Consider the following 9,930-nt stretch of genomic DNA (forward strand, 5'->3'; position numbering starts at 1 on the left):
TGGGAGGGAGGGGAAGGTGTTGGAAGCATGAGGCTCCTGTGCTGTGGTTCAGAAGAGGCGTGTGGGGGAGGGGACAGATAGGCCAGCGGGGGAGCCCTAGTGGGTCACGGGCTGCTGTGGCCCACTGGGGTGAAGGAGGGCCACTCACGCAGCCACTCACCAGGCCTGGTCACCCATCGCTGACCTAAGGGAAGGCATTTTGTCTTAACAGTTAATAACAATTTTGGTGGAAAGCCTAACCCGCTAATTGCTTTCAGTGGCTTTGCTGAGTGGTCTGTATTGAAATACTGTTCACAATGTATTAAAAAGAGGGTCTGGAGAAGGAGGGGGTTGTAGTGTTTTCTATAAATATCACTTGCCCTTCAGGGTACCTGTGTGATGGTGTTTTTTCTGCATCCGTTGTTAAAGGAACCCAGCAGGAAAGACAAATTAATGTCACTGCTAAGAATCTTTGAGGAAACAACAGGGAAGATAGTTATTAAGGAATATGCCCTAGTTGACTCCATCTAGGCTAAGGACCATTTACTCTTCTTGTGCCCTTGTAGCCTAGAAGACTAACGGCATATTGGGCTGTAACAGTAAGAACATTGCCAGCGGATCTAGGGAAGTGATTATTTCTCTTTATTTGAAATGGATGAGGTCACATCAGCAATACTGTGTCTAATTCTGTGGCCCTCATTACACAAAGGATGTGGATACATTGAAGAGAGTCGAGCTAAGGTCAATAAGAATGGTTAGGGGCATGGAGCACATGACTTATGAGGAGAGGGTGAGAGATTTAGGCTTATGTAGTCTACAGAAGAGAAGAGTGAGTGTGCAGCGGGGGAAGGGGGTGTAAAAGTTGATGATAGCCTTCAGCTACTGTGGAGAAGATCAACTGAGATTGAAGGACAACTGAGGCACTCGTGGAGTTACCCAGAAATTTTGTCTCGAGATGGAGTGAAGTGGAGGAGACTTGTAGATGACGCATGCTCCACTCGGAGTAAAAGGGGTTTAAGTCAAGTTCAGCTACCTGAAGGGAAATTACAAAGAGGATGGAGAGAGGCTGTTCTCAGGAATGACAGATGACAGGAAAAGGAGCAACGGTCTCAAGTTGCAGTGGGAGAGATCTAGGTTGAATATTAGGAAAAACTGTTACCAGGAGGGTGGTGAAGAACAGGAATGCGTTACCTAGAGGGATGGAGGAATCTCTATCCCTAGCGGTTTTTAAGTCCCAGGATGATTTAGTTGGGATTGGCCCTGCTCTGAGCAGGGGTTGGACTTGATGACCTCATGAGGTCTCTTCCAGCCCTATGATTCTGAAGGCTAACATTAGGGTCAAAGTAGGAGGCTAACCCATTACAGGGTGCTGGCTTAGGAAAGGAAGTGGTTTAGATGAGCTAACGGCACTTCCATAAGATTTGATAGGCCTGCACGGAGACAGTGATCTTACTTCTCTCAACCAGATTAGGGTGTAGAGATGCATAAAGGACTCTGTTTTAATCCTTCTACTCAGGGTTCTTTGTAAAATAAAAAATTATGCTTATTTGGAAATAGTGGGCTGACTAAAGATACAGACACTGCTGCCACAGGCTCGCAGCTGAGAAAGGTAACAGGTACCGAACACAATGTTTTGTAAGCTGAGAAATAGGGGGTTGCAGCCCAGAGATACAATCTGAGGAGTTGGACCACATGGTTTCAGCCATAGTGAGGTGCAGGAAGCCAGACATATCACTTAAGAGGTGCACTCGAGGGGGACAAAAAGGTATCTAAGGAGCTTCTCACTTGGTAACTAGGATAATGGTAAGAAGGTTAACTTCCTTCTCTTACCAAGAGGCTCAATCACTACTATATTTCCTGGGGTGATCAGCACTCCTCTTTCAAGGGAGCATGCCTTTTAGGTACAGTAGCATGCCCTTTAGAGTGTCTGTATGAAAATGGCTCCTTTTAGTGGTCACATCCATGTGCTCTGTTCCAGTTGTAGGACAGCTACTTACTCAATTGACAAAAATAAATTTTAGGTTAGCTCTGCTGTGTTAAGAGTACTATCTGAAAAAGCATGCTGGGTTCTGTGCTGCCTTGTACGTTATCAACAAAACTGTTAGCTGCATTTGGGTTCCAAGATTGCTATCTGTGATGCTATAATAGGCAGAAAAACCACAGCTGGATTTTCTGATCATAAATTGATCTGTTCTGCTAAGAAAAAAGTCTTCTTTTTAAGTTGTAAGCTAAATAGATTTGCTATGGAAGGAACTGAAATTCAACAAACTTGTGTGTGCTTTTACAAAGTCACTTTTCAAAGTTTGCTTTTTCTGAAAATATTCATGCAAAAAACCCCTGTTCACCTGCATGTGTCGTGTTTTATCTAATGGCAGCAGTGGCATAGAGTTAATGCACCTGGTGCACATAAAAAGACATCTGTAAGAAGAATATTGTGAAAATCCCCACAAAGATTACAAAGCTTCCATGAAGCAGTTAGTGTATATAACAGAAGGGTGTCAGTGGAATGCTAAATGGTACCATAGAATCAGATTAATCTACGTGTCTCTAGTGAACACAGCGACAACAAAAATCCAATGAGCCATCATCCTGATAATTAGTCTCATAGGACTATATGATAGAAAATTAATAATATTAATAATTAATAATAATAATTAATAATATTTACATCCTTCCTCCCAGGGAGCTTGATTGTTGCGAAGCTTGATTTATTAATGGTCATGCTATCCTTTGTAACTATAAGGTGCTATATTATATAAATGCCAAGTGTTGTGTAAAATGCTGCTAGTGGCCCAGGGTTGCTCAGATCACCCCCACCTGAAGATGCTTAAAAAGCTCACAATAAAGTAAATTTTATTTAAAATGTATTTTGTAGCTGTGATAGTCCAGGAAAGAAGCAGAGGGCGAATAAAAGAGTAAAAAATTGAATTATTGTGACTTAGTCCAAGATATTGTGACTTGGTCCAAACTTGCTTCAAGGAAGGAAGGGGGAATCACTGTCTTCTGTACGTCCCTAGACAGGGCAACCAGACCTTGACTTTAAGTGCATGAGAGTAAATCCAGTAAACTCGCAGTTTAATGGACCCTGATATACCAGACTTTGGAAATAACGGACGCTGGCTGCCAGCCCCCTTAATAAGTGCCGGAGGCTCTCCAGAGCCGCTGGAGGGGTCACCAGAGTGGCTGAGGCCACCAGGGCCAGAGGAGCTTGCGGGGGAGGGGGGCTGCAGTGGAGTGCAGGAACTCTCCTCCCTCAGCCCCATGTGCATGGAGCATGTCGGTGTCCAGCCGCCACTGCCTGCAATGGTGCTGAGCAGCAGCTACGGTGTCCGAGGATGCTGCCCACTGGGAGGTTGGGGGTGGCCACACACTACCTTTGCACGGGTGGCTCGGAGCCAGGGGGCTGGAGGAGCCACAGTGCTGAGAGCTGCAGGAGGTGGAAGGAGTTGGGCCGGCAAATGGGGCAGGAGGAGGGAAGGGAAGAGGAGGCTGGGGGCAGAGGATGGAGTGAGTGGTGGGCTGGGAAGGTCAGTGCATCATCATACAGTATAACCATTTGAGTATAACAGACTTCCGGCATTAACGGACACCCCTTCCCCCCTTAGTTGGTTAAATCGAGGGTTTACTGTATTTGCCTTTTCCGTACTCACCTCAGAGCCGGTGGCTGCAGAATGGGTGTGGGATAGGTGGCATCTTGGCCATAATCCCCCTCAGGCTGGACAGTGCTCTGGAGCTGAGATGGGGGTGTTCTAATTCTATTGCAGGGATAGGGCACCAGCAGATTTCTATCTGGCAGCTCAAGGAGCAAGCAAGGGTGGCATTGTGGCTTCAAAGTGTATATGCTGCTCATTGGTCTAAGTTACACTTTAGCCCATGCTAGCAAATACCCCTGCTTCCTGTCACCTACTTACTGCTCAGCTGGAGAGCAGCAGAGGTGAAGCGATGACCACAAAGGACACGTTGGGGGCATTGTGGGATACTTTCAGAGGCTAATAAAATTGGTTTTTAATAACGCTGTCATCTGCACTTGCATAAGTTGACAATGAAAAATCAATTTTTACTATTACTCCCAGTGAAATCGGGTGTACAAAAGTCGACCATCGAGCCCCTTAAAATCGACCTACTGAGCGATGTGGTGAAGACTGATGCTTTATAAAATTGACCTAAGATCCTTAAATTCAATTTATCCCCTATTGTAGACCAGGCTGTAGAGAATCTGGTCCTGCACTTAAATACACTAATGCCCCACTATGGAGCAGGGCATGTGTCTCCCCCACGCCATGGGTGAAAGGGGCAAGGGACCAGCCAGCTGCTGGCCAAAGTCTGTGGGTGTCTGGGAGGACTAATTTGGGGGTGCAAGAGGGGTCAGCCCCTCTGCACTCACCATCTGCAGTGAGGGTAGTGGAGCAATGCAGCCCCAGCTTATTCTGTTCTCCCAGTGTGTTGCCCGGGGATGGGGGGGTGGGACTGTCCCCCCAGGCCGGCAGGAAGCAGAGTGACACAGCCAGGGGAGCACAGTGAGCTGGGGCGGTATTGTTCTACTTCCCCTGCCGCTGCTGGTGAGGGCATGGGCGCGGGCGTAGATCCCTGCTGCCATATTACCGACCCCGCTACTCCCTCAGACCCTGGGGATGTGTATGTCTCCATACATTGTCCCTGCCCCAAGTACTGACTCCACGGCTCCCGTTGGAAGCTCCCACCAATGAGTGCTGTGGGGTAAGTGCCTTCGAGCAGCAGCACACAGAGCCCCCCTGGATCTCCTACCTAGGAGTTGCTGCCATTGGAGTGTGCCAGTTGCTTTCAGGAGCTGCGTGAAGCAAGTGCTGACTCCTTGACCCCTTGCTGCACCCAACCCCCCTGCCTCTGCCCCTAGCCGGCACCCAAACTCTCTTCTAGAGTCTATACCCTGCACTTCCCCCTGCTGCACCAGCCTAGACCCTGCACCCAAACTCCCTCTCAGAGCCTTTGCCCTGCCCTGACTCCTGCTCCTCAATCCCCTACCCCAGCCTGGAGAAAATGAGTGCAGGGGGAAGGCAGTGGTCTTTGGGTTTGCACAATTAGACAGTCAGCAGCTCTGCCAGATGAGATGTGGAAGCCATGGCCATACCAGAAGAGCCCATCCCGCACCACAGGCAGCGGCTTGCTGGGCAACAACCAGCACAGGTGCAGCACCACCCAAATTTCAGGTGAACTGCATCTGTGCAGGTGCAGCTTCTGCATGCGTGGGAGCCCATTGACTGTTGTGCCCTGAGGCCCAGAATTGCAGTTGACTGGCCTGGTTATAAAGATGGAAACAGCAGGAATTATGTAGATCCAAACTGAGATATATGCCAACATAACAGTCTGTAGCTACGTCTACACGTGTATGCTACATCGAAATAGCGAAAGGGGATGTAGCGAAATCGAAATAAACTATTTAGATGAATAGTGTCTACACGTCCTCCAGGGCTGGTGCCGTCCACGTTCAACATCAACGTTGGGCAGCACCACATCGAAATAGGCGCTGCAGGGGAGCATCTACACGCCAAAGCGGCCCACATCGAAATAAGGGTGCCAGGAACAGCTGCAGACAGGGTCACAGGGCGGACTAGCACTTCCCAGGCAACAGCTAGCCACTCCCTTAAAGGGCCCCTCCCAGACACGCTTGCGCTAAACAGCACAAGATCCACAGAGCCGACAACTGGTTGCAGACCCTGTGCATGCAGCATGGATCCCCAGCTGCAGCAGCAGCAGCCAGAAGCCCTGGGCTAAGGGCTGCTGCACACGGTGACCACAGAGCCCAGCAGGGGCTGGAGAGAGTGTCTCTCAACCCCTCAGCTGATGGCTGCCATGGCGGACCCCACTATTTCGATGTTGCGGAATGCGGATTGTCTACACGTGCCCTACTTCGATGTTCAACGTCGAAGTAGGGCGCTATTCCCATCTTCTGTTGGGGATAGCGACTTCGATGTCTCGCCACCTAACGTCGATTTCAACTTCAAAATAGCCGGCACGTGTAGACGTGGCTTGTGAGATGCTTATTCATTTGAGGCTGAACTTCTCTAATCTAGTACTCTCTGGTCCGCCAACATTCATGGTCTGGCATGATTTTAGTTAGCCAGATGTTCACCTATTGTGGGTGTGGCCAAGCTTCCCGCAATCTCTTAGTTAGTTTACAGCCACCAGTCCTGGCTCACAGTGTTCTGTGCTGTTATTTAGCTGTAATTTATGCTTAACTGTCTTCTAAGAACCCAGTAAGCAGTGGAAGTGTTGGAAATGCTGCTAGACAACATTGACCTCCTATGGTTCAGTAAATGTTGTGGTTCATCACTGGTCAGGTCCTACTTTCGTTCTACTTAACTTCAGCCAAAGCCAGTAGTTCTTTACTACAAAGAGCAATGCGTTCGCTTACTAATTTTGAAAACAAGAGATCTGTAAAGAAAGCATATTAATAATTAATAGGGTGCTTTCCAAAGGTGCTTTTTATTGTTAACTAAGAGATCAGAAAAATCAAAAGACGAAGGTGAATATGGGTCAGATTCTGCCACCCTTCTTTAGCGTGTGACTAACTTACTCCATGAATAACACAAATAAATTTGTGAGATTGCTCATGTATTACTCTTCTTGAGGTAGGGTAACACAATCTGGCCTATTAATTTGTGTTTAGAGAGAATCCTAGAATTTGAACCCCAGATTAGGATCCAGATTTCAAACAGCCTTTCTACTATGATGCCTACTAACACTTCAGTTCCCAACCTAAAGGTTTGAAATCTGATTCTGAATCAAATTTCAAGATGTTTGGTAGCCCCATCTAGCTACAGATCAGCACAGAAAGCAAAGAACTCAAATCCATGTCTGAATTTAGAATTCAGATCTGTGCTTTAGACTGGGGGCCCTCTCTGTGGATAACACGAGGGGATGTTGTGAGTTTAATGTTTGAAATCTTTGAATGGCAAGTGGGGTAGCATGCAATGTATTTCTGAGACTGGCAGATGATTTTTAATAAAAAGGACATTAAAGGTCAGGATATGTGTGAAAAATACTAACATGTTTGACAATGTCTAAGATAGAAATAAAGACTGTAATGATATTAATCTTTAAATATGAAAATGCAAATAATTTTAATCTTTCCAATGATATGGATCTTAACACTAATCTAGTTATGTTGTCTACCAATGCAATTTATGAAAAGTTCTGAAGCATTCTTATCTGTTACTGGAGATGATGGCTAGAGATAACAAAGAGTGCTAATCAGAGAAGCACGCTCCTGATTCCAGCACAGAATCCAATAAATCTATCAGGGTGGTTTGTTCCTGAACTGAATGTTAACTGTTTCATGAGCTCAGACTTGTTGATCATTGGCCTTTTGTTGAAGGCTGTAGCTGGAAGTGTTATAAGTAATTTAGTGATAAGAAATGGAAGATTAAATTATTGACACAGAAGAATGGATTTGTCAGTTAATAGATTATTAAGAATGAGACCATATGCGGCATTACTACTCTACCTGACTCCATACTCTCTAGTTCAATATCAGCCTTTAAATTCCCATTGGACAATTTATCACAAAGATTAAAGTTTTAATTCTGGGCTATAAGAATTGGCGAATCAGACAAAGCATCCAGTACTGGCAACACTTAAAGTTTGTAAGTTCATTGGCAAAGCGACATTACTGATTTTATTAGACAAGCCGCAGGTGAGCAAACCAAGGCAGTGCCATGGCCGCAGCATGCTAATGAAGTGCTGAATATTCATCTCAGTGCCTCATTAGTATTCTTCGCTATGGCAATTAGCATGGCCATTTCGAAGTTTTTAGTAAGTGTAGACATAGCCTTAGTACCACATGTACTTAGCATTTTTACAGCAGTCTTGTGAAGATTGCAATGTACTTGATAAATAAGTGTGAGTATAACTAGCTCCCTATTCTAGATGTGGAAACTGAGGCACAGAGATTAGCTCAGTTGCAAAGGCCACAGATTGATAGACCCTGAAGTGAAAGTTGGGTTTCCTGACTTGCAAGCTATTCAATAGAGCATACTGCCTTTCCATAGTCTTTTTTTCATGTCTTGGGTCAGGCTCTGGGCCTGGTTGTCTCAGACTGTACTCAGTCACGCAGGGGTGTTTCTCCTCTGGTTGGCCATACTCCAGTTCCTTCCCCTGGCTGATGTAACAGAGCAGGAACTACCTGCATACTAGTGCTCTTCCTGGCAAACAAACAGATGGTGAGAGGGCCCAACAGGCTGTGGCCCCATGGGCTTCTTCTCAATTGGTAGCCAGTATACTTCGGAGGAACCACCATGAAAAGAGGTGAAGTAGCTCCTCCTGCAGAGCTTAGGGAGAGGAAAGAGGGCACTGTGATGCTGAAAATGCCATTTTTAACCCCTCTGGTGCGCTCTTGAGGTGGTGCAGTTACACACTGTCCTTTGCTCTGGCCCGTTGACGTTACAGCCTCATCCTGTGTGATAGTTTCTACTCCCCAGCAACTTAGGGAAAATACTCATCAGCAACTTAGGGAAAATATATTACCATAATTGCAACTATTACAATAGCATTTCATATAGCAAACTACATTTGTTTGCTATTACTCTAGTTCTCAATCTCGCAGTCCCTACTTAGAGAGTGATTCATGCTTTTGCCAACTTTTGACAACATGCTTTTGACAAATGAGTGATTGCAATGCCACCTTATACCAGATGTCCATTCACAGGCTGAATCTAGTGCAGAATGCAACAGCACACATATTAAAGAGAATATTTTACTGTAAGCACCTGAAGCCAGAACTCTGGCATCTGCATTGGCTGATTTATTTTATTTTATTTTTTTAAATTTTGCGGCAGAGTTTAAGGTGGCATTTTGGCATTTAAAACTCTAAATGGCCTGGGAGCAGCCTACCTGTGAAAAGGCCTCTTACAGATGCTGTACCACAGTTTGAACTCAGCAGGTGCGCTCAGTGTGAAACAGCAGAGTCTGCCAGCTGAGCCACTGCCTGAAAGCCTATTTCTCTTGGGAGTATTCTTTGCATTAGTCCAGAATAACCCGTCTATTGGAGCAAGCATTAGATAAGGGTGAGACAATCGGGGGCGGGGGGTGGGGTGGAATAGTGAGAACACTGATCTGTATGGGATTGGCTGAGAGATGCCACATCTAAGTCTCAGAATTTCTTCTTTAACCACCAGAAAGCAACCCCAATCTTACTCAAATTGAAACCAGGGGACTCAGTCCTGACTAAAACTGGAAGAGTGTAAACTTGACCACACCAGCTGCAGTCCGTGATGCTACCTACCTTGATGAGACTGATCAAGAAACAGAGGGAGGAAGAAAGAGAATATCTTCAGTTGTTCCAAATGTTGTTGCACTGACGTGCAGGCCTGCCAGCCATAGGTACCAAACTACCCTCTAGCCAGGGGATGCTCGACCTCCCCGTCCCTGCTCCTCCCCTTCCCCCAACCCACACCCCACCCTGCCCCCTTGCTGCCCCTTCCTCTAAGCACATCCCAGTCCCACTCCTGCTCCTCTCTCTTGCAATGTCCCAAACACCACAAAATGGCTGTTTTGCAGATGGTGGGAGGTGCTAGTAGGAAGTGGAAGGAGTTGGCCAGCTGGGCTGTCAGTGGGTGTGGGGGGAAAAGAGGTAGGAACATGGCTGCTAAGTGTGTTAAGGGGTGTTAAACATCCATTGTGGTTTGTTTGTTTGTTTGTTGTTTTTTCTGCCCCCCATGGTTCCTCCAGCCTAAGCCTCCCTCCCCAGCACTTTCTGACCTTCATGTCTGGCTGTGCCCCCAGTATGGATCCCCTTCTCTTGGTTCCTGGTGCTGCATCTTTGCAAGACAACAGGTGAATGGATACGCAGGGCCTGATGTCCCCTCTCCCCAGGTTTCTACCAGCATTCACTCCAGAATATGGCCAGCACAGCCTTTTGACAGAAAATACTGGACAATTTATCCATGTCTAAGAAAGTCACGACACCTGCACGAC

Source organism: Carettochelys insculpta, chromosome 10 (genome assembly GCF_033958435.1).
Source record: "Carettochelys insculpta isolate YL-2023 chromosome 10, ASM3395843v1, whole genome shotgun sequence".
Taxonomy (NCBI): Eukaryota; Metazoa; Chordata; order Testudines; family Carettochelyidae; genus Carettochelys; species Carettochelys insculpta.